This window comes from Mixophyes fleayi, chromosome 3 (genome assembly GCF_038048845.1).
Source record: "Mixophyes fleayi isolate aMixFle1 chromosome 3, aMixFle1.hap1, whole genome shotgun sequence".
Classification (NCBI taxonomy): Eukaryota; Metazoa; Chordata; class Amphibia; order Anura; family Limnodynastidae; genus Mixophyes; species Mixophyes fleayi.
Genome location: NC_134404.1, coordinates 8,615,190 through 8,635,256, shown reverse-complemented (window position 1 = coordinate 8,635,256; position 20,067 = coordinate 8,615,190). Strand labels below are relative to the sequence as shown.

The window sequence follows — 20,067 nt, the reverse complement described above, 5'->3', positions numbered from 1 at the left end:
TTCATTATTCTAGCATACAGTGAATGAGAGTTCCATTAATATGGAAGAAGAAGAAGAAGAAGAAGAAGAAGAAGAAGAAGGAGTTGTCATATGAAAAAAATTCAAAATTCTTTAAACTATTAAAAGTTCTCTAAGCAGTTTGTGTTCTGAGCACTTTTTATGCAGCATCTTGAAGAACTAAAGATTCAATACTATAAACACAATGCGTTGGCTGGGAATCGAACTCGCGTCAGCTGCTTGGAAGGCAGCTATGCTCACCAACATACCACCAATGCTTTTGTCTTTTTTTGATTGTTTAAAAATCACTTGCAAAATCTAGTGAGCAATCATAAAACAGGATTTAAATAATGAATTGAAAAGAAATTCCTGAACGAAAGAGGCTTATCTGTGCATAAGTTCAATGTTCATGGTCCACTTTTTACACAAAGGTTTCAAAGAATTGAGAAAAGAAAATGAATTGGTTGGCCATGAACAAAGGATTTGGCTACACCTCCATTACTGGCAAGAGGAATTGATCTTCTGTGGGACAATTTTTAGAATGTTAAAAGGTAAAAGAGAAAGGCAGTCCGGTATAAAAACCAAGTCAACTGCTTAGAAGAACGCTATGCCCACCAGTGTAACACGAAGTCTGGACTGCAAAGCACTCCCTTTAATGATTGAAAAGATACATTTAATACACAGTAGGGTTTGAAAATGGTTGAAACTGTGAATATTGGAGGGATATACAAGTCTTTCTCCACGCATTTCTGCAAGAGTAAATTGGTGTTAAAAGCTAGACAACCAATAGGAAAATGCATTTCAATAGTCTTATTGGCACCAGTCTATTTAGAACTGTTGATTTTTAATTGTTCATTATTCTAGCATGCAGTGAATGAGAGTTCCATTAATATGGAAGAAGAAGAAGAAGAAGAAGAAGAAGAAGAAGAAGAAGAAGAAGAAGAAGAAGAAGTTGTCATATGAAAAAATTTCAAAATTCTTTAAACTATTAAAAGTTCTCTAAGCAGTTTATGTTCTGAGCACTTTTTATGCAGCATCTTGAAGAACTAAAGATTCAATACTATAAACAAAATGCTTTGGATGGGAATTGAACCCAGGTCAACTGCTTGGAAGGTAGCTATGCTCACCACTATACCAACAACGCTTTTTTTTTGTTGATTGTTTAAAAATCAATTGCAAAATCTAGTGAGAAATCATAAAACAGGATTTAAATAATGAATTGAAAAGAAATTCCTGAACGAAAGAGGCTTATCTGTGCCAAAGTTCAATGTTCATGGTCCACTTTTTACACAAAGGTTTCAAAGAATTGAGAAAAGAAAATGAATTGGTTGGCCATGAACAAAGGATTTGGCTACACCTCCATTACTGGCAAAAGGAATTGATCTTCTGTGGGACAATTTTTAGAATGTTAAAAGGTAAAAGAGAAAAGCAGTCCGGTATAAAAACCAAGTCAACTGCTTAGAAGAACATTATGCCCACCAGTGTAACACGAAGTCTGGACTGCAAAGCACTCCCTTTAATGATTGAAAAGATACATTTAATACACAGTAGGGTTTGAAAATGGTTGAAACTGTGAATATTGGAGGGATATACAAGTCTTTCTCCACGCATTTCTGCAAGAGTAAATTGGTGTTAAAAGCTAGACAACCAATAAGAAAATGCATTTCAATAGTCTTATTGGCACCAGTCTATTTAGAACTGTTGATTTTTAATTGTTCATTATTCTAGCATACAGTGAATAAGAGTTCCATTAATATGGAAGAAGAAGAAGAAGAAGAAGAAGAAGAAGAAGAAGAAGAAGAAGAAGAAGAAGAAGAAGTTGTCATATGAATAAATTTCAAAATTCTTTAAACTATTAAAAGTTCTCTAAGCAGTTTATGTTCTGAGCACTTTTTATGCAGCATCTTGAAGAACTAAAGATTCAATACTATAAACACAATGCTTTGGATGGGAATTGAACCCAGGTCAACTGCTTGGAAGGCAGCTATGCTCACCAACATACCACCAACGCTTTTGTCTTTTTTTGATTGTTTAAAAATCACTTGCAAAATCTAGTGAGCAATCATAAAACAGGATTTAAATAATGAATTGAAAAGAAATTCCTGAACGAAAGAGGCTTATCTGTGCATAAGTTCAATGTTCATGGTCCACTTTTTACACAAAGGTTTCAAAGAATTGAGAAAAGAAAATGAATTGGTTGGCCATGAACAAAGGATTTGGCTACACCTCCATTACTGGCAAGAGGAATTGATCTTCTGTGGGACAATTTTTAGAATGTTAAAAGGTAAAAGAGAAAGTCAGTCCGGTATAAAAACCAAGTCAACTGCTTAGAAGAACGCTATGCCCACCAGTGTAACACGAAGTCTGGACTGCAAAGCACTCCCTTTAATGATTGAAAAGATACATTTAATACACAGTAGGGTTTGAAAATGGTTGAAACTGTGAATATTGGAGGGATATACAAGTCTTTCTCCACGCATTTCTGCAAGAGTAAATTGGTGTTAAAAGCTAGACAACCAATAAGAAAATGCATTTCAATAGTCTTATTGGCACCAGTCTATTTAGAACTGTTGATTTTTAATTGTTCATTATTCTAGCATACAGTGAATGAGAGTTCCATTAATATGGAAGAAGAAGAAGAAGAAGAAGAAGAAGAAGAAGAAGAAGAAGTTGTCATATGAAAAAATTTCAAAATTCTTTAAACTATTAAAAGTTCTCTAAGCAGTTTATGTTCTGAGCACTTTTTATGCAGCATCTTGAAGAACTAAAGATTCAATACTATAAACACAATGCTTTGGATGGGAATTGAACCCAGGTCAACTGCTTGGAAGGCAGCTATGCTCACCAATATACCACCAACGCTTTTGTTTCTTTTGATTGTTTAAAAATCAATTGCAAAATCTAGTGAGCAATCATGAAACAGGATTTAAATAATGAATTGAAAAGAAATTCCTGAACGAAAGAGGCTTATCTATGCATAAGTTCAATGTTCATGGTCCACTTTTTACACAAAGGTTTCAAAGAATTGAGAAAAGAAAATGAATTGGTTGGCCATGAACAAAGGATTTAGCTACACCTCCATTACTGGCAAGAGGAATTGATCTTCAGTGGGACAATTTTTAGAATGTTAAAAGATAAAAGAGAAAGTCAGTCCGGTATAATAACCAAGTCAACTGCTTAGAAGAACGCTATGCCCACCAGTGTAACACGAAGTCTGGACTGCAAAGCACTCCCTTTAATGATTGAAAAGATACATTTAATACACAGTAGGGTTTGAAAATGGTTGAAACTGTGAATATTGGAGGGATATACAAGTCTTTCTCCACGCATTTCTGCAAGAGTAAATTGGTGTTAAAAGCTAGACAACCAATAAGAAAATGCATTTCAATAGTCTTATTGGCACCAGTCTATTTAGAACTGTTGATTTTTAATTGTTCATTATTCTAGCATACAGTGAATGAGAGTTCCATTAATATGGAAGAAGAAGAAGAAGAAGAAGAAGAAGAAGAAGAAGAAGAAGAAGAAGAAGTTGTCATATGAAAAAATTTCAAAATTCTATAAACTATTAAAAGTTCTCTAAGCAGTTTGTGTTCTGAACACTTTTTATGCGGCATCTTGAAGAACTAAAGATTCAATACTATAAACACAATGCGTTGGCTGGGAATCGAACCCGGGTCAACTGCTTGGAAGGCAGCTATGCTCACCACTATACCACCAACACTTTTGTTTTTTTTGATTGTTTTAAAATCAATTGCAAAATCTAGTGAGCAATCATAAAACAGGATTTAAATAATGAATTGAAAAGAAATTCCTGAACAAAAGAGGCTTATCTGTGTATAAGTTCAATGTTCATGGTTCACTTTTTACACAAAGGTTTCAAAGAATTGAGAAAAGAAAATGAATTGGTTGGCCATGAACAAAGGATTTGGCTACACCTCCATTACTGGCAAGAGGAATTGATCTTCTGTGGGACAATTTTTAGAATGTTAAAAGGTAAAAGAGAAAGGCAGTCCGGTATAAAAACCAAGTCCACTGCTTAGAAGAACGCTAAGCCCACCAGTGTAACACGAAGTCTGGACTGCAAAGCACTCCCTTTAATGATTGAAAAGATACATTTAATACACAGTAGGGTTTGAAAATGGTTGAAACTGTGAATATTGGAGGTATATACAAGTCTTTCTCCACGCATTCTGCAAGAGTAAATTGGTGTTAAAAGCTAGACAACCAATAAGAAAATGCATTTCAATAGTCTTATTGGCACCAGTCTATTTAGAACTGTTGATTTTTAATTGTTCATTATTCTAGCATACAGTGAATGAGAGTTCCATTAATATGGAAGAAGAAGAAGAAGAAGAAGAAGAAGAAGAAGAAGAAGAAGAAGTTGTCATATGAAAAAATTTCAAAATTCTTTAAACTATTAAAAGTTCTCTAAGCAGTTTGTGTTCTGAGCACTTTTTATGCAGCATCTCGAAGAACTAAAGATTCAATACTATAAACACAATGCGTTGGCTGGGAATCGAACCCGGGTCAACTGCTTGGAAGGCAGCTATGCTCACCAATATACCACCAACGCCTATTTTTTTTTTTGATTGTTTAAAAATCAATTGCAAAATCTAGTGAGCAATCATAAAACAGGATTTAAATAATGAATTGAAAAGAAATTGCTGAACGAAAGAGGCTTATCTGTGCATAAGTTCAATGTTCATGGTCCACTTTTTACACAAAGGTTTCAAAGAATTGAGAAAAGAAAATGAATTGGTTGGCCATGAACAAAGGATTTGGCTACACCTCCATTACTGGCAAGAGGAATTGATCTTCTGTGGGACCATTTTTTAGAATGTTAAAAGGTAAAAGAGAAAGGCAGTCCGGTATAAAAACCAAGTCCACTGCTTAGAAGAACGCTATGCCCACCAGTGTAACACGAAGTCTGGACTGCAAAGCACTCCCTTTAATGATTGAAAAGATACATTTAATACACAGTAGGGTTTGAAAATGGTTGAAACTGTGAATATTGGAGGGATATACAAGTCTTTCTCCACGCATTTCTGCAAGAGTAAATTGGTGTTAAAAGCTAGACAACCAATAAGAAAATGCATTTCAATAGTCTTATTGGCACCAGTCTATTTAGAACTGTTGATTTTTAATTGTTCATTATTCTAGCATACAGTGAATGAGAGTTCCATTAATATGGAAGAAGAAGAAGAAGAAGAAGAAGAAGGAGTTGTCATATGAAAAAAATTCAAAATTCTTTAAACTATTAAAGAACGAAAGAGGCTTATCTATGCATAAGTTCAATGTTCATGGTCCACTTTTTACACAAAGGTTTCAAAGAATTGAGAAAAGAAAATGAATTGGTTGGCCATGAACAAAGGATTTGGCTACACCTCCATTACTGGCAAAAGGAATTGATCTTCAGTGGGACAATTTTTAGAATGTTAAAAGGTAAAAGAGAAAGGCAGTCCGGTATAAAAACCAAGTCAACTGCTTAGAAGAACGCTATGCCCACCAGTGTAACACGAAGTCTGGACTGCAAAGCACTCCCTTTAATGATTGAAAAGATACATTTAATACACAGTAGGGTTTGAAAATGGTTGAAACTGTGAATATTGGAGGGATATACAAGTCTTTCTCCACGCATTTCTGCAAGAGTAAATTGGTGTTAAAAGCTAGACAACCAATAAGAAAATGCATTTCAATAGTCTTATTGGCACCAGTCTATTTAGAACTGTTGATTTTTAATTGTTCATTATTCTAGCATACAGTGAATGAGAGTTCCATTAATATGGAAGAAGAAGAAGAAGAAGAAGAAGAAGAAGAAGAAGAAGGAGTTGTCATATGAAAAAAATTCAAAATTCTTTAAACTATTAAAAGTTCTCTAAGCAGTTTGTGTTCTGAGCACTTTTTATGCAGCATCTTGAAGAACTAAAGATTCAATACTATAAACACAATGCGTTGGCAGGGAATCGAACCCGGGTCAGCTGCTTGGAAGGCAGCTATGCTCACCAACATACCACCAACGCTTTTGATTTTTTTAGATTGTTTAAAAATCACTTGCAAAATCTAGTGAGCAATCATAAAACAGGATTTAAATAATGAATTGAAAAGAAATTCCTGAACGAAAGAGGCTTATCTGTGCATAAGTTCAATGTTCATGGTCCACTTTTTACACAAAGGTTTCAAAGAATTGAGAAAAGAAAATGAATTGGTTGGCCATGAACAAAGGATTTGGCTACACCTCCATTACTGGCAAGAGGAATTGATCTTCTGTGGGACAATTTTTAGAATGTTAAAAAGTAAAAGAGAAAGGCAGTCCGGTATAAAAACCAAGTCAACTGCTTAGAAGAACGCTATGCCCACCAGTGTAACACGAAGTCTGGACTGCAAAGCACTCCCTTTAATGATTGAAAAGATACATTTAATACACAGTAGGGTTTGAAAATGGTTGAAACTGTGAATATTGGAGGGATATACAAGTCTTTCTCCACGCATTTCTGCAAGAGTAAATTGGTGTTAAAAGCTAGACAACCAATAAGAAAATGCATTTCAATAGTCTTATTGGCACCAGTCTATTTAGAACTGTTGATTTTTAATTGTTCATTATTCTAGCATGCAGTGAATGAGAGTTCCATTAATATGGAAGAAGAAGAAGAAGAAGAAGAAGAAGAAGAAGAAGAAGAAGAAGAAGAAGAAGAAGAAGAAGAAGAAGAAGAAGAAGAAGAAGAAGAAGAAGTTGTCATATGAAAAAATTTCAAAATTCTTTAAACTATTAAAAGTTTTCTAAGCAGTTTGTGTTCTGAGCACTTTTCATGCAGCATCTTGAAGAACTAAAGATTCAATACTATAAACACAATGCGTTGGCTGGGAATCGAACCCGGGTCAACTGCTTGGAAGGCAGCTATGCTCACCACTATACCACCAATGCTTTTGTTTTTTTGATTGTTTAAAAATCAATTGCAAAATCTAGTGAGCAATCATAAAACAGTATTTAAATAATGAATTGAAAAGAAATTCCTGAACGAAAGAGGCTTATCTATGCATAAGTTCAATGTTCATGGTCCACTTTTTACACAAAGGTTTCAAAGAATTGAGAAAAGAAAATGAATTGGTTGGCCATGAACAAAGGATTTGGCTACACCTCCATTACTGGCAAGAGGAATTGATCTTCAGTGGGACAATTTTTAGAATGTTAAAAGGTAAAAGAGAAAGGCAGTCCGGTATAAAAACCAAGTCAACTGCTTAGAAGAACGCTATGCCCACCAGTGTAACACGAAGTCTGGACTGCAAAGCACTCCCTTTAATGATTGAAAAGATACATTTAATACACAGTAGGGTTTGAAAATGGTTGAAACTGTGAATATTGGAGGGATATACAAGTCTTTCTCCACGCATTTCTGCAAGAGTAAATTGGTTATAAAAGCTAGACAACCAATAAGAAAATGCATTTCAATAGTCTTATTGGCACCAGTCTATTTAGAACTGTTGATTTTTAATTGTTCATTATTCTAGCATGCAGTGAATGAGAGTTCCATTAATATGGAAGAAGAAGAAGAAGAAGAAGAAGAAGAAGAAGAAGAATAAGAAGAATAAGAAGAAGAAGTTGTCATATGAAAAAATTTCAAAATTCTTTAAACTATTAAAAGTTTTCTAAGCAGTTTATGTTCTGAGCACTTTTCATGCAGCATCTTGAAGAACTAAAGATTCAATACTATAAACACAATGCGTTGGCTGGGAATCGAACCCGGGTCAACTGCTTGGAAGGCAGCTATGCTCACCACTATACCACCAATGCTTTTGTTTTTTTGATTGTTTTAAAATCAATTGCAAAATCTAGTGAGCAATCATAAAACAGTATTTAAATAATGAATTGAAAAGAAATTCCTGAACGAAAGAGGCTTATCTATGCATAAGTTCAATGTTCATGGTCCACTTTTTACACAAAGGTTTCAAAGAATTGAGAAAAGAAAATGAATTGGTTGGCCATGAACAAAGGATTTGGCTACACCTCCATTACTGGCAAGAGGAATTGATCTTCAGTGGGACAATTTTTAGAATGTTAAAAGGTAAAAGAGAAAGGCAGTCCGGTATAAAAACCAAGTCAACTGCTTAGAAGAACGCTATGCCCACCAGTGTAACACGAAGTCTGGACTGCAAAGCACTCCCTTTAATGATTGAAAAGATACATTTAATACACAGTAGGGTTTGAAAATGGTTGAAACTGTGAATATTGGAGGGATATACAAGTCTTTCTCCACGCATTTCTGCAAGAGTAAATTGGTGTTAAAAGCTAGACAACCAATAAGAAAATGCATTTCAATAGTCTTATTGGCACCAGTCTATTTAGAACTGTTGATTTTTAATTGTTCATTATTCTAGCATACAGTGAATGAGAGTTCCATTAATATGGAAGAAGAAGAAGAAGAAGAAGAAGAAGAAGAAGAAGAAGGAGTTGTCATATGAAAAAAATTCAAAATTCTTTAAACTATTAAAAGTTCTCTAAGCAGTTTGTGTTCTGAGCACTTTTTATGCAGCATCTTCAAGAACTAAAGATTCAATACTATAAACACAATGTGTTGGCAGGGAATCGAACCCATATCAGCTGCTTGGAAGGCAGCTATGCTCACCAACATACCACCAACGCTTTTGTTTTTTTTTGATTGTTTAAAAATCACTTGCAAAATCTAGTGAGCAATCATAAAACAGGATTTAAATAATGAATTGAAAAGAAATTCCTGAACGAAAGAGGCTTATCTGTGCATAAGTTCAATGTTCATGGTCCACTTTTTACACAAAGGTTTCAAAGAATTGAGAAAAGAAAATGAATTGGTTGGCCATGAACAAAGGATTTGGCTACACCTCCATTACTGGCAAGAGGAATTGATCTTCTGTGGGACAATTTTTAGAATGTTAAAAGGTAAAAGAGAAAGGCAGTCTGGTATAAAAACCAAGTCAACTGCTTAGAAGAACGCTATGCCCACCAGTGTAACACGAAGTCTGGACTGCAAAGCACTCCCTTTAATGATTGAAAAGATACATTTAATACACAGTAGGGTTTGAAAATGGTTGAAACTGTGAATATTGGAGGGATATACAAGTCTTTCTCCACGCATTTCTGCAAGAGTAAATTGGTGTTAAAAGCTAGGCAACCAATAAGAAAATGCATTTCAATAGTCTTATTTGCACCAGTCTATTTAGAACTGTTGATTTTTAATTGTTCATTATTCTAGCATACAGTGAATGAGAGTTCCATTAATATGGAAGAAGAAGAAGAAGAAGAAGAAGAAGAAGAAGAAGAAGAAGAAGAAGAAGAAGAAGAAGAAGAAGAAGAAGAAGAAGAAGAAGAAGAAGAAGAAGAAGAAGAAGTTGTCATATGAAAAAATTTCAAAATTCTTTAAACTATTAAAAGTTTTCTAAGCAATTTGTGTTCTGAGCACTTTTCATGCAGCATCTTGAAGAACTAAAGATTCAATACTATAAACACAATGCGTTGGCCAGGAATCGAACCCGGGTCAACTGCTTGGAAGGCAGCTATGCTCACCACTATACCACCAACACTTTTGTTTTTTTTGATTGTTTAAAAATCAATTGTAAAATCTAGTGAGCAATCATAAAACAGTATTTAAATAATGAATTGAAAAGAAATTCCTGAACGAAAGAGGCTTATCTATGCATAAGTTCAATGTTCATGGTCCACTTTTTACACAAAGGTTTCAAAGAATTGAGAAAAGAAAATGAAATAGTTGGCCATGAACAAAGGATTTGGCTATACCTCCATTACTGGCAAGAGGAATTGATCTTCAGTGGGACAATTTTTAGAATGTTAAAAGGTAAAAGAGAAAGGCAGTCCGGTATAAAAACCAAGTCAACTGCTTAGAAGAACGCTATGCCCACCAGTGTAACACGAAGTCTGGACTGCAAAGCACTCCCTTTAATGATTGAAAAGATACATTTAATACACAGTAGGGTTTGAAAATGGTTGAAACTGTGAATATTGGAGGGATATACAAGTCTTTCTCCATGCATTTCTGCAAGAGTAAATTGGTTATAAAAGCTAGACAACCAATAAGAAAATGCATTTCAATAGTCTTATTGGCACCAGTCTATTTAGAACTGTTGATTTTTAATTGTTCATTATTCTAACATACAGTGAATGAGAGTTCCATTAATATGAAGAAGAAGAAGAAGAAGAAGAAGAAGAAGTTGTCATATAAAAAAATTTCAAAATTCTTTAAACTATTAAAAGTTCTCTAAGCAGTTTATGTTCTGAGCACTTTTTATGCAGCATCTTGAAGAACTAAAGATTCAATACTATAAACACAATGCGTTGGATGGGAATTGAACCCAGGTCAACTGCTTGGAAGGCAGCTATGCTCACCAATATACCACCAACGCTTTTTTTTTTTGATTGTTTAAAAATCAATTGCAAAATCTAGTGAGCAATCATAAAACAGGATTTAAATAATGAATTGAAAAGAAATTCCTGAACGAAAGAGGCTTATCTGTGCATAAGTTCAATGTTCATGGTCCACTTTTTACACAAAGGTTTCAAAGAATTGAGAAAAGAAAATGAATTGGTTGGCCATGAACAAAGGATTTGGCTACACCTCCATTACTGGCAAAAGGAATTGATCTTCAGTGGGACAATTTTTAGAATGTTAAAAGGTAAAAGAGAAAGGCAGTCCGGTATAAAAACCAAGTCAACTGCTTAGAAGAACGCTATGCCCACCATTGTAACACGAAGTCTGGACTGCAAAGCACTCCCTTTAATGATTGAAAAGATACATTTAATACACAGTAGGGTTTGAAAATGGTTGAAACTGTGAATATTGGAGGGATATACAAGTCTTTCTCCACGCATTTCTGCAAGAGTAAATTGGTGTTAAAAGCTAGACAACCAATAAGAAAATGCATTTCAATAGTCTTATTGGCACCAGTCTATTTAGAACTGTTGATTTTTAATTGTTCATTATTCTAGCATACAGTGAATGAGAGTTCCATTAATATGGAAGAAGAAGAAGAAGAAGAAGAAGGAGTTGTCATATGAAAAAAATTCAAAATTCTTTAAACTATTAAAAGTTCTCTAAGCAGTTTGTGTTCTGAGCACTTTTTATGCAGCATCTTGAAGAACTAAAGATTCAATACTATAAACACAATGCGTTAGCCGGGAATCGAACCCGGGTCAACTGCTTGGAAGGCAGCTATGCTCACCACTATACCACCAACGCTTTTGTTTTTTTTGATTGTTTAAAAATCAATTGCAAAATCTAGTGAGCAATCATAAAACAGTATTTAAATAATGAATTGAAAAGAAATTCCTGAACAAAAGAGGCTTATCTGTGCATAAGTTCAATGTTCATGGTCCACTTTTTACACAAAGGTTTCAAAGAATTGAGAAAAGAAAATGAATTGGTTGGCCATGAACAAAGGATTTGGCTACACCTCCATTACTGGCAAGAGGAATTGATCTTCTGTGGGACAATTTTTAGAATGTTAAAAGGTAAAAGAGAAAGGCAGTCCGGTATAAAAACCAAGTCAACTGCTTAGAAGAACGCTATGCCCACCAGTGTAACACGAAGTCTGGACTGCAAAGCACTCCCTTTAATGATTGAAAAGATACATTTAATACACAGTAGGGTTTGAAAATGGTTGAAACTGTGAATATTGGAGGGATATACAAGTCTTTCTCCACGCATTTCTGCAAGAGTAAATTGGTTATAAAAGCTAGACAACCAATAAGAAAATGCATTTCAATAGTCTTATTGGCACCAGTCTATTTAGAACTGTTGATTTTTAATTGTTCATTATTCTAACATACAGTGAATGAGAGTTCCATTAATATGAAGAAGAAGAAGAAGAAGAAGAAGTTGTCATATGAAAAAATTTCAAAATTCTTTAAACTATTAAAAGTTCTCTAAGCAGTTTATGTTCTGAGCACTTTTTATGCAGCATCTTGAAGAACTAAAGATTCAATACTATAAACACAATGCATTGGCTGGGAATTGAACCCAGGTCAACTGCTTGGAAGGCAGCTATGCTCACCACTATACCACCAACGCTTTTTTTTTTTTGATTGTTTAAAAATCAATTGCAAAATCTAGTGAGCAATCATAAAACAGGATTTAAATAATGAATTGAAAAGAAATTCCTGAACAAAAGAGGCTTATCTGTGCATAAGTTCAATGTTCATGGTCCACTTTTTACACAAAGGTTTCAAAGAATTGAGAAAAGAAAATGAATTGGTTGGCCATGAACAAAGGATTTGGCTACACCTCCATTACTGGCAAAAGGAATTGATCTTCAGTGGGACAATTTTTAAAATGTTAAAAGGTAAAAGAGAAAGGCAGTCCGGTATAAAAACCAAGTCAACTGCTTAGAAGAACGCTATGCCCACCAGTGTAACACGAAGTCTGGACTGCAAAGCACTCCCTTTAATGATTGAAAAGATACATTTAATACACAGTAGGGTTTGAAAATGGTTGAAACTGTGAATATTGGAGGGATATACAAGTCTTTCTCCACGCATTTCTGCAAGAGTAAATTGGTGTTAAAAGCTAGACAACCAATAAGAAAATGCATTTCAATAGTCTTATTGGCACCAGTCTATTTAGAACTGTTGATTTTTAATTGTTCATTATTCTAGCATACAGTGAATTAGAGTTCCATTAATATGGAAGAAGAAGAAGAAGAAGAAGAAGAAGAATGAGTTGTCATATGAAAAAAATTCAAAATTCTTTAAACTATTAAAAGTTCTCTAAGCAGTTTGTGTTCTGAGCACTTTTTATGCAGCATCTTCAAGAACTAAAGATTCAATACTATAAACACAATGCGCTGGCAGGGAATCGAACCCGGGTCAGCTGCTTGGAAGGCAGCTATGCTCACCAACATACCACCAACGCTTTTGTTTTTTTTTTTGATTGTTTAAAAATCACTTGCAAAATCTAGTGAGCAATCATAAAACAGGATTTAAATACTGAATTGAAAAGAAATTCCTGAACGAAAGAGGCTTATCTGTGCATAAGTTCAATGTTCATGGTCCACTTTTTACACAAAGGTTTCAAAGAATTGAGAAAAGAAAATGAATTGGTTGGCCATGAACAAAGGATTTGGCTACACCTCCATTACTGGCAAGAGGAATTGATCTTCTGTGGGACAATTTTTAGAATGTTAAAAGGTAAAAGAGAAAGGCAGTCCGGTATAAAAACCAAGTCAACTGCTTAGAAGAACGCTATGCCCACCAGTGTAACACGAAGTCTGGACTGCAAAGCACTCCCTTTAATGATTGAAAAGATACATTTAATACACAGTAGGGTTTGAAAATGGTTGAAACTGTGAATATTGGAGGGATATACAAGTCTTTCTCCACGCATTTCTGCAAGAGTAAATTGGTGTTAAAAGCTAGACAACCAATAAGAAAATGCATTTCAATAGTCTTATTGGCACCAGTCTATTTAGAACTGTTGATTTTTAATTGTTCATTATTCTAGCATGCAGTGAATGAGAGTTCCATTAATATGGAAGAAGAAGAAGAAGAAGAAGAAGAAGAAGAAGAAGAAGTTGTCATATGAAAAAATGTCAAAATTCTTTAAACTATTAAAAGTTCTCTAAGCAATTTGTGTTCTGAGCACTTTTCATGCAGCATCTTGAAGAACTAAAGATTCAATACTATAAACACAATGCGTTGGCCAGGAATCGAACCCGGGTCAACTGCTTGGAAGGCAGCTATGCTCACCACTATACCACCAACACTTTTGTTTTTTTTGATTGTTTAAAAATCAATTGTAAAATCTAGTGAGCAATCATAAAACAGTATTTAAATAATGAATTGAAAAGAAATTCCTGAACGAAAGAGGCTTATCTGTGCATAAGTTCAATGTTCATGGTCCACTTTTTACACAAAGGTTTCAAAGAATTGAGAAAAGAAAATGAATTGGTTGGCCATGAACAAAGGATTTGGCTACACCTACATTACTGGCAAAAGGAATTGATCTTCTGTGGGACAATTTTTAGAATGTTAAAAGGTAAAAGAGAAAAGCAGTCCGGTATAAAAACCAAGTCAACTGCTTAGAAGAACGTTATGCCCACCAGTGTAACACGAAGTCTGGACTGCAAAGCACTCCCTTTAATGATTGAAAAGATACATTTAATACACAGTAGGATTTGAAAATGGTTGAAACTGTGAATATTGGAGGGATATACAAGTCTTTCTCCACGCATTTCTGCAAGAGTAAATTGGTGTTAAAAGCTAGACAACCAATAAGAAAATGCATTTCAATAGTCTTATTGGCACCAGTCTATTTAGAACTGTTGATTTTTAATTGTTCATTATTCTAGCATACAGTGAATGAGAGTTCCATTAATATGGAAGAAGAAGAAGAAGAAGAAGAAGAAGTAGAAGAAGAAGAAGAAGAAGAAGAAGAAGAAGAAGAAGAAGAAGTTGTCATATGAAAAAATTTCAAAATTCTTTAAACTATTAAAAGTTCTCTAAGCAGTTTGTGTTCTGAGCACTTTTTATGCAGCATCTTGAAGAACTAAAGATTCAATACTATAAACACAATGCGTTGGCCAGGAATCGAACCCGGGTCAACTGCTTGGAAGGCAGCTATGCTCACCACTATACCACCAACGCTTTTGTTTTTTTTGATTGTTTAAAAATCAATTGCAAAATCTAGTGAGCAATCATAAAACAGGATTTAAATAATGAATTGAAAAGAAATTCCTGAACGAAAGAGGCTTATCTGTGCATAAGTTCAATGTTCATGGTCCACTTTTTACACAAAGGTTTCAAAGAATTGAGAAAAGAAAATGAATTGGTTGGCCATGAACAAAGGATTTGGCTACACCTACATTACTGGCAAAAGGAATTGATCTTCTGTGGGACAATTTTTAGAATGTTAAAAGGTAAAAGAGAAGAGCAGTCCGGTATAAAAACCAAGTCAACTGCTTAGAAGAACGTTATGCCCACCAGTGTAACACGAAGTCTGGACTGCAAAGCACTCCCTTTAATGATTGAAAAGATACATTTAATACACAGTAGGATTTGAAAATGGTTGAAACTGTGAATATTGGAGGGATATACAAGTCTTTCTCCACGCATTTCTGCAAGAGTAAATTGGTGTTAAAAGCTAGACAACCAATAAGAAAATGCATTTCAATAGTCTTATTGGCACCAGTCTATTTAGAACTGTTGATTTTTAATTGTTCATTATTCTAGCATACAGTGAATGAGAGTTCCATTAATATGGAAGAAGAAGAAGAAGAAGAAGAAGTAGAAGAAGAAGAAGAAGAAGAAGAAGAAGAAGAAGAAGAAGTTGTCATATGAAAAAATTTCAAAATTCTTTAAACTATTAAAAGTTCTCTAAGCAGTTTGTGTTCTGAGCACTTTTTATGCAGCATCTTGAAGAACTAAAGATTCAATACTATAAACACAATGCGTTGGCTGGGAATCGAACCCGGGTCAACTGCTTGGAAGGCAGCTATGCTCACCACTATACCACCAACGCTTTTGTTTTTTTTGGTTGTTTAAAAATCAATTGCAAAATCTAGTGAGCAATCATAAAACAGGATTTAAATAATGAATTGAAAAGAAATTCCTGAACAAAAGAGGCTTATCTGTGCATAAGTTCAATGTTCATGGTCCACTTTTTACACAAAGGTTTCAAAGAATTGAGAAAAAAAAATGAATTGGTTGGCCATGAACAAAGGATTTGGCTACACCTCCATTACTGGCAAGAGGAATTGATCTTCTGTGGGACAATTTTTAGAATGTTAAAAGGTAAAAGAGAAAGGCAGTCCAGTATAAAAACCAAGTCAACTGCTTAGAAGAACGCTATGCCCACCAGTGTAACACGAAGTCTGGACTGCAAAGCACTCCCTTTAATGATTGAAAAGATACATTTAATACACAGTAGGGTTTGAAAATGGTTGAAACTGTGAATATTGGAGGGATATACAAGTCTTTCTCCACGCATTTCTGCAAGAGTAAATTGGTTATAAAAGCTAGACAACCAATAAGAAAATGCATTTCAATAGTCTTATTGGCACCAGTCTATTTAGAACTGTTGATTTTTAATTGTTCATTATTCTAGCATACAGTGAATGAGAGTTCCATTAATATGGAAGAAGAAGAAGAAGAAGAAGAAGAAGAAGTTGTCATATGAAAAAATTTAAAAATTCTTTAAACTATTAAAAGTTCTCTAAGCAGTTTATGTTCTGAGCACTTTTTATGCAGCATCTTGAAGAACTAAAGATTCAATACTATAAACACAATGCGTTGGATGGGAATTGAACCCAGGTCAACTGCTTGGAAGGCAGCTATGCTCACCAATATACCACCAACGCTTTTTTTTTTTTGATTGTTTAAAAATCAATTGCAAAATCTAGTGAGCAATCATAAAACAGGATTTAAATAATGAATTGAAAAGAAATTCCTGAACAAAAGAGGCTTATCTGTGCATAAGTTCAATGTTCATGGTCCACTTTTTACACAAAGGTTTCAAAGAATTGAGAAAAGAAAATGAATTGGTTGGCCATGAACAAAGGATTTGGCTACACCTCCATTACTGGCAAAAGGAATTGATCTTCTGTGGGACAATTTTTAGAATGTTAAAAGGTAAAAGAGAAAAGCAGTCCGGTATAAAAACCATGTCAACTGCTTAGAAGAACGTTATGCCCACCAGTGTAAGACGAAGTCTGGACTGCAAAGCACTCCCTTAAATGATTGAAAAGATACATTTAATACACAGTAGGGTTTGAAAATGGTTGAAACTGTGAATATTGGAGGGATATACAAGTCTTTCTCCACGCATTTCTGCAAGAGTAAATTGGTGTTAAAAGCTAGACAACCAATAAGAAAATGCATTTCAATAGTCTTATTGGCACCAGTCTATTTAGAACTGTTGATTTTTAATTGTTCATTATTCTAGCATACAGTGAATGAGAGTTCCATTAATATGGAAGAAGAAGAAGAAGAAGAAGTAGAAGAAGAAGAAGAAGAAGAAGAAGAAGAAGAAGAAGAAGAAGTTGTCATATGAAAAAAATTCAAAATTCTTTAAACTATTAAAAGTTCTCTAAGCAGTTTGTGTTCTGGGCACTTTTTATGCAGCATCTTGAAGAACTAAAGATTCAATACTATAAACACAATGCGTTGGCCGGGAATTGAACCGGGGTCAACTGCTTGGAAGGCAGCTATGCTCACCACTATACCACCAACAAAGGATTTGGCTACACCTCCATTACTGGCAAGAGGAATTGATCTTCTGTGGGACAATTTTTAGAATGTTAAAAGGTAAAAGAGAAAGGCAGTCTGGTATAAAAACCAAGTCAACTGCTTAGAAGAACGCTATGCCCACCAGTGTAACACGAAGTCTGGACTGCAAAGCACTCCCTTTAATGATTGAAAAGATACATTTAATACACAGTAGGGTTTGAAAATGGTTGAAACTGTGAATATTGGAGGGATATACAAGTCTTTCTCCACGCATTTCTGCAAGAGTAAATTGGTTATAAAAGCTAGACAACCAATAAGAAAATGCATTTCAATAGTCTTATTGGCACCAGTCTATTTAGAACTGTTGATTTTTAATTGTTCATTATTCTAGCATACAGTGAATGAGAGTTCCATTAATATGGAAGAAGAAGAAGAAGAAGAAGAAGAAGAAGAAGAAGAAGAAGTTGTCATATGAAAAAATTTCAAAATTCTTTAAACTATTAAAAGTTCTCTAAGCAGTTTATGTTCTGAGCACTTTTTATGCAGCATCTTGAAGAACTAAAGATTCAATACTATAAACACAATGCGTTGGCCGGGAATCAAACCTGGGTCAACTGCTTGGAAGGCAGCTATGCTCACCACTATACCACCAACGCTTTTGTTTTTTTTGATTGTTTAAAAATCAATTGCAAAATCTAGTGAGCAATCATAAAACAGGATTTAAATAATGAATTGAAAAGAAATTCCTGAATGAAAGAGGCTTATCTATGCATAAGTTCAATGTTCATGGTCCACTTTTTACACAAAGGTTTCAAAGAATTGAGAAAAGAAAATGAATTGTTTGGCCATGAACAAAGGATTTGGCTACACCTCCATTACTGGCAAGAGGAATTGATCTTCTGTGGGACAATTTTTAGAATGTTAAAAGGTAAAAGAGAAAAACAGTCCGGTATAAAAACCAAGTCAACTGCTTAGAAGAACGCTATGCCCACCAGTGTAACACGAAGTCTGGACTGCAAAGCACTCCCTTTAATGATTGAAAAGATACATATAATACACAGTAGGGTTTGAAAATGGTTGAAACTGTGAATATTGGAGGGATATACAAGTCTTTCTCCACGCATTTCTGCAAGAGTAAATTGGTTATAAAAGCTAGACAACCAATAAGAAAATGCATTTCAATAGTCTTATTGGCACCAGTCTATTTAGAACTGTTGATTTTTAATTGTTCATTATTCTAGCATGCAGTGAATGAGAGTTCCATTAATATGGAAGAAGAAGAAGAAGAAGAAGAAGAAGAAGAAGAAAAAGTTGTCATATGAAAAAATTTCAAAATATTAAAAGTTCTCTAAGCAGTTTATGTTCTGAGCACTTTTTATGCAGCATCTTGAAGAACTAAAGATTCAATACTATAAACACAATGCGTTAGCCAGGAATCGAACCCGGGTCAACTGCTTGGAAGGCAGCTATGCTCACCACTATACCACCAACACTTTTGTTTTTTTTGATTGTTTAAAAATCAATTGCAAAATCTAGTGAGCAATCATAAAACAGTATTTAAATAATGAATTGAAAAGAAATTCCTGAACGAAAGAGGCTTATCTATGCATAAGTTCAATGTTCATGGTCCACTTTTTACACAAAGGTTTCAAAGAATTGAGAAAAGAAAATGAATTGGTTGGCCATGAACAAAGGATTTGGCTACACCTCCATTACTGGCAAGAGGAATTGATCTTCAGTGGGACAATTTTTAGAATGTTAAAAGGTAAAAGAGAAAGGCAGTCCGGTATAAAAACCAAGTCAACTGCTTAGAAGAACGCTATGCCCACCAGTGTAACACGAAGTCTGGACTGCAAAGCACTCCCTTTAATGATTGAAAAGATACATTTAATACACAGTAGGGTTTGAAAATGGTTAAAACTGTGAATATTGGAGGGATATACAAGTCTTTCTCCATGCATTTCTGCAAGAGTAAATTGGTTATAAAAGCTAGACAACCAATAAGAAAATGCATTTCAATAGTCTTATTGGCACCAGTCTATTTAGAACTGTTAATTTTTAATTGTTCATTATTCTAGCATACAGTGAATGAGAGTTCCATTAATATGGAAGAAGAAGAAGAAGAAGAAGAAGAAGAAGAAGAAGAAGAAGAAGAAGAAGAAGAAGTTGTCATATGAAAAAATTTCAAAATTCTTTAAACTATTAAAAGTTCTCTAAGCAGTTTATGTTCTGAGCACTTTTTATGCAGCATCTTGAAGAACTAACGATTCAATACTATAAACACAATGCGTTGGATGGGAATTGAACCCAGGTCAACTGCTTGGAAGGCAGCTATGCTCACCAATATACCACCAACGCTTTTTTTTTTTTGATTGTTTAAAAATCAATTGCAAAATCTAGTGAGCAATCATAAAACAGGATTTAAATAATGAATTGAAAAGAAATTCCTGAACGAAAGAGGCTTATCTGTGCATAAGTTCAATGTTCATGGTCCACTTTTTACACAAAGGTTTCAAAGAATTGAGAAAAGAAAATGAATTGGTTGGCCATGAACAAAGGATTTGGCTACACCTCCATTACTGGCAAAAGGAATTGATCTTCAGTGGGACAATTTTTAAAATGTTAAAAGGTAAAAGAGAAAGGCAGTCCGGTATAAAAACCAAGTCAACTGCTTAGAAGAACGCTATGCCCACCAGTGTAACACGAAGTCTGGACTGCAAAGCACTCCCTTTAATGATTGAAAAGATACATTTAATACACAGTAGGGTTTGAAAATGGTTGAAACTGTGAATATTGGAGGGATATACAAGTCTTTCTCCACGCATTTCTGCAAGAGTAAATTGGTGTTAAAAGCTAGACAACCAATA

General features: G+C 34.4%; 15 non-coding genes across 15 annotated transcripts; all 15 read right to left on the bottom strand.

The window, feature by feature from the left end:
* Positions 1–3,646: 3,646 nt before the first annotated feature.
* Positions 3,647–3,718, bottom strand: TRNAG-UCC (transfer RNA glycine (anticodon UCC)). Its single transcript has one exon. It is a non-coding gene; the product is annotated as a tRNA-Gly (tRNA).
* A 780-nt stretch (positions 3,719–4,498) lies between these two features.
* Positions 4,499–4,570, bottom strand: TRNAG-UCC (transfer RNA glycine (anticodon UCC)). The gene has a single exon. It is a non-coding gene; the product is annotated as a tRNA-Gly (tRNA).
* A 2,277-nt stretch (positions 4,571–6,847) lies between these two features.
* Positions 6,848–6,919, bottom strand: TRNAG-UCC (transfer RNA glycine (anticodon UCC)). Its single transcript has one exon. It is a non-coding gene; the product is annotated as a tRNA-Gly (tRNA).
* Positions 6,920–7,714: 795 nt separating this feature from the next.
* Positions 7,715–7,786, bottom strand: TRNAG-UCC (transfer RNA glycine (anticodon UCC)). Its single transcript has one exon. It is a non-coding gene; the product is annotated as a tRNA-Gly (tRNA).
* Positions 7,787–9,477: 1,691 nt separating this feature from the next.
* On the bottom strand, positions 9,478–9,549 carry TRNAG-UCC (transfer RNA glycine (anticodon UCC)). The gene has a single exon. It is a non-coding gene; the product is annotated as a tRNA-Gly (tRNA).
* Positions 9,550–10,314: 765 nt separating this feature from the next.
* On the bottom strand, positions 10,315–10,386 carry TRNAG-UCC (transfer RNA glycine (anticodon UCC)). Its single transcript has one exon. It is a non-coding gene; the product is annotated as a tRNA-Gly (tRNA).
* Positions 10,387–11,147: 761 nt separating this feature from the next.
* Positions 11,148–11,219, bottom strand: TRNAG-UCC (transfer RNA glycine (anticodon UCC)). The gene has a single exon. It is a non-coding gene; the product is annotated as a tRNA-Gly (tRNA).
* A 759-nt stretch (positions 11,220–11,978) lies between these two features.
* Positions 11,979–12,050, bottom strand: TRNAG-UCC (transfer RNA glycine (anticodon UCC)). The gene has a single exon. It is a non-coding gene; the product is annotated as a tRNA-Gly (tRNA).
* A 1,618-nt stretch (positions 12,051–13,668) lies between these two features.
* On the bottom strand, positions 13,669–13,740 carry TRNAG-UCC (transfer RNA glycine (anticodon UCC)). The gene has a single exon. It is a non-coding gene; the product is annotated as a tRNA-Gly (tRNA).
* Positions 13,741–14,548: 808 nt separating this feature from the next.
* On the bottom strand, positions 14,549–14,620 carry TRNAG-UCC (transfer RNA glycine (anticodon UCC)). Its single transcript has one exon. It is a non-coding gene; the product is annotated as a tRNA-Gly (tRNA).
* An 802-nt stretch (positions 14,621–15,422) lies between these two features.
* TRNAG-UCC (transfer RNA glycine (anticodon UCC)) lies at positions 15,423–15,494 on the bottom strand. The gene has a single exon. It is a non-coding gene; the product is annotated as a tRNA-Gly (tRNA).
* Positions 15,495–16,260: 766 nt separating this feature from the next.
* TRNAG-UCC (transfer RNA glycine (anticodon UCC)) lies at positions 16,261–16,332 on the bottom strand. Its single transcript has one exon. It is a non-coding gene; the product is annotated as a tRNA-Gly (tRNA).
* A 1,452-nt stretch (positions 16,333–17,784) lies between these two features.
* TRNAG-UCC (transfer RNA glycine (anticodon UCC)) lies at positions 17,785–17,856 on the bottom strand. Its single transcript has one exon. It is a non-coding gene; the product is annotated as a tRNA-Gly (tRNA).
* Positions 17,857–18,621: 765 nt separating this feature from the next.
* Positions 18,622–18,693, bottom strand: TRNAG-UCC (transfer RNA glycine (anticodon UCC)). Its single transcript has one exon. It is a non-coding gene; the product is annotated as a tRNA-Gly (tRNA).
* A 793-nt stretch (positions 18,694–19,486) lies between these two features.
* Positions 19,487–19,558, bottom strand: TRNAG-UCC (transfer RNA glycine (anticodon UCC)). The gene has a single exon. It is a non-coding gene; the product is annotated as a tRNA-Gly (tRNA).
* Positions 19,559–20,067: the final 509 nt, after the last annotated feature.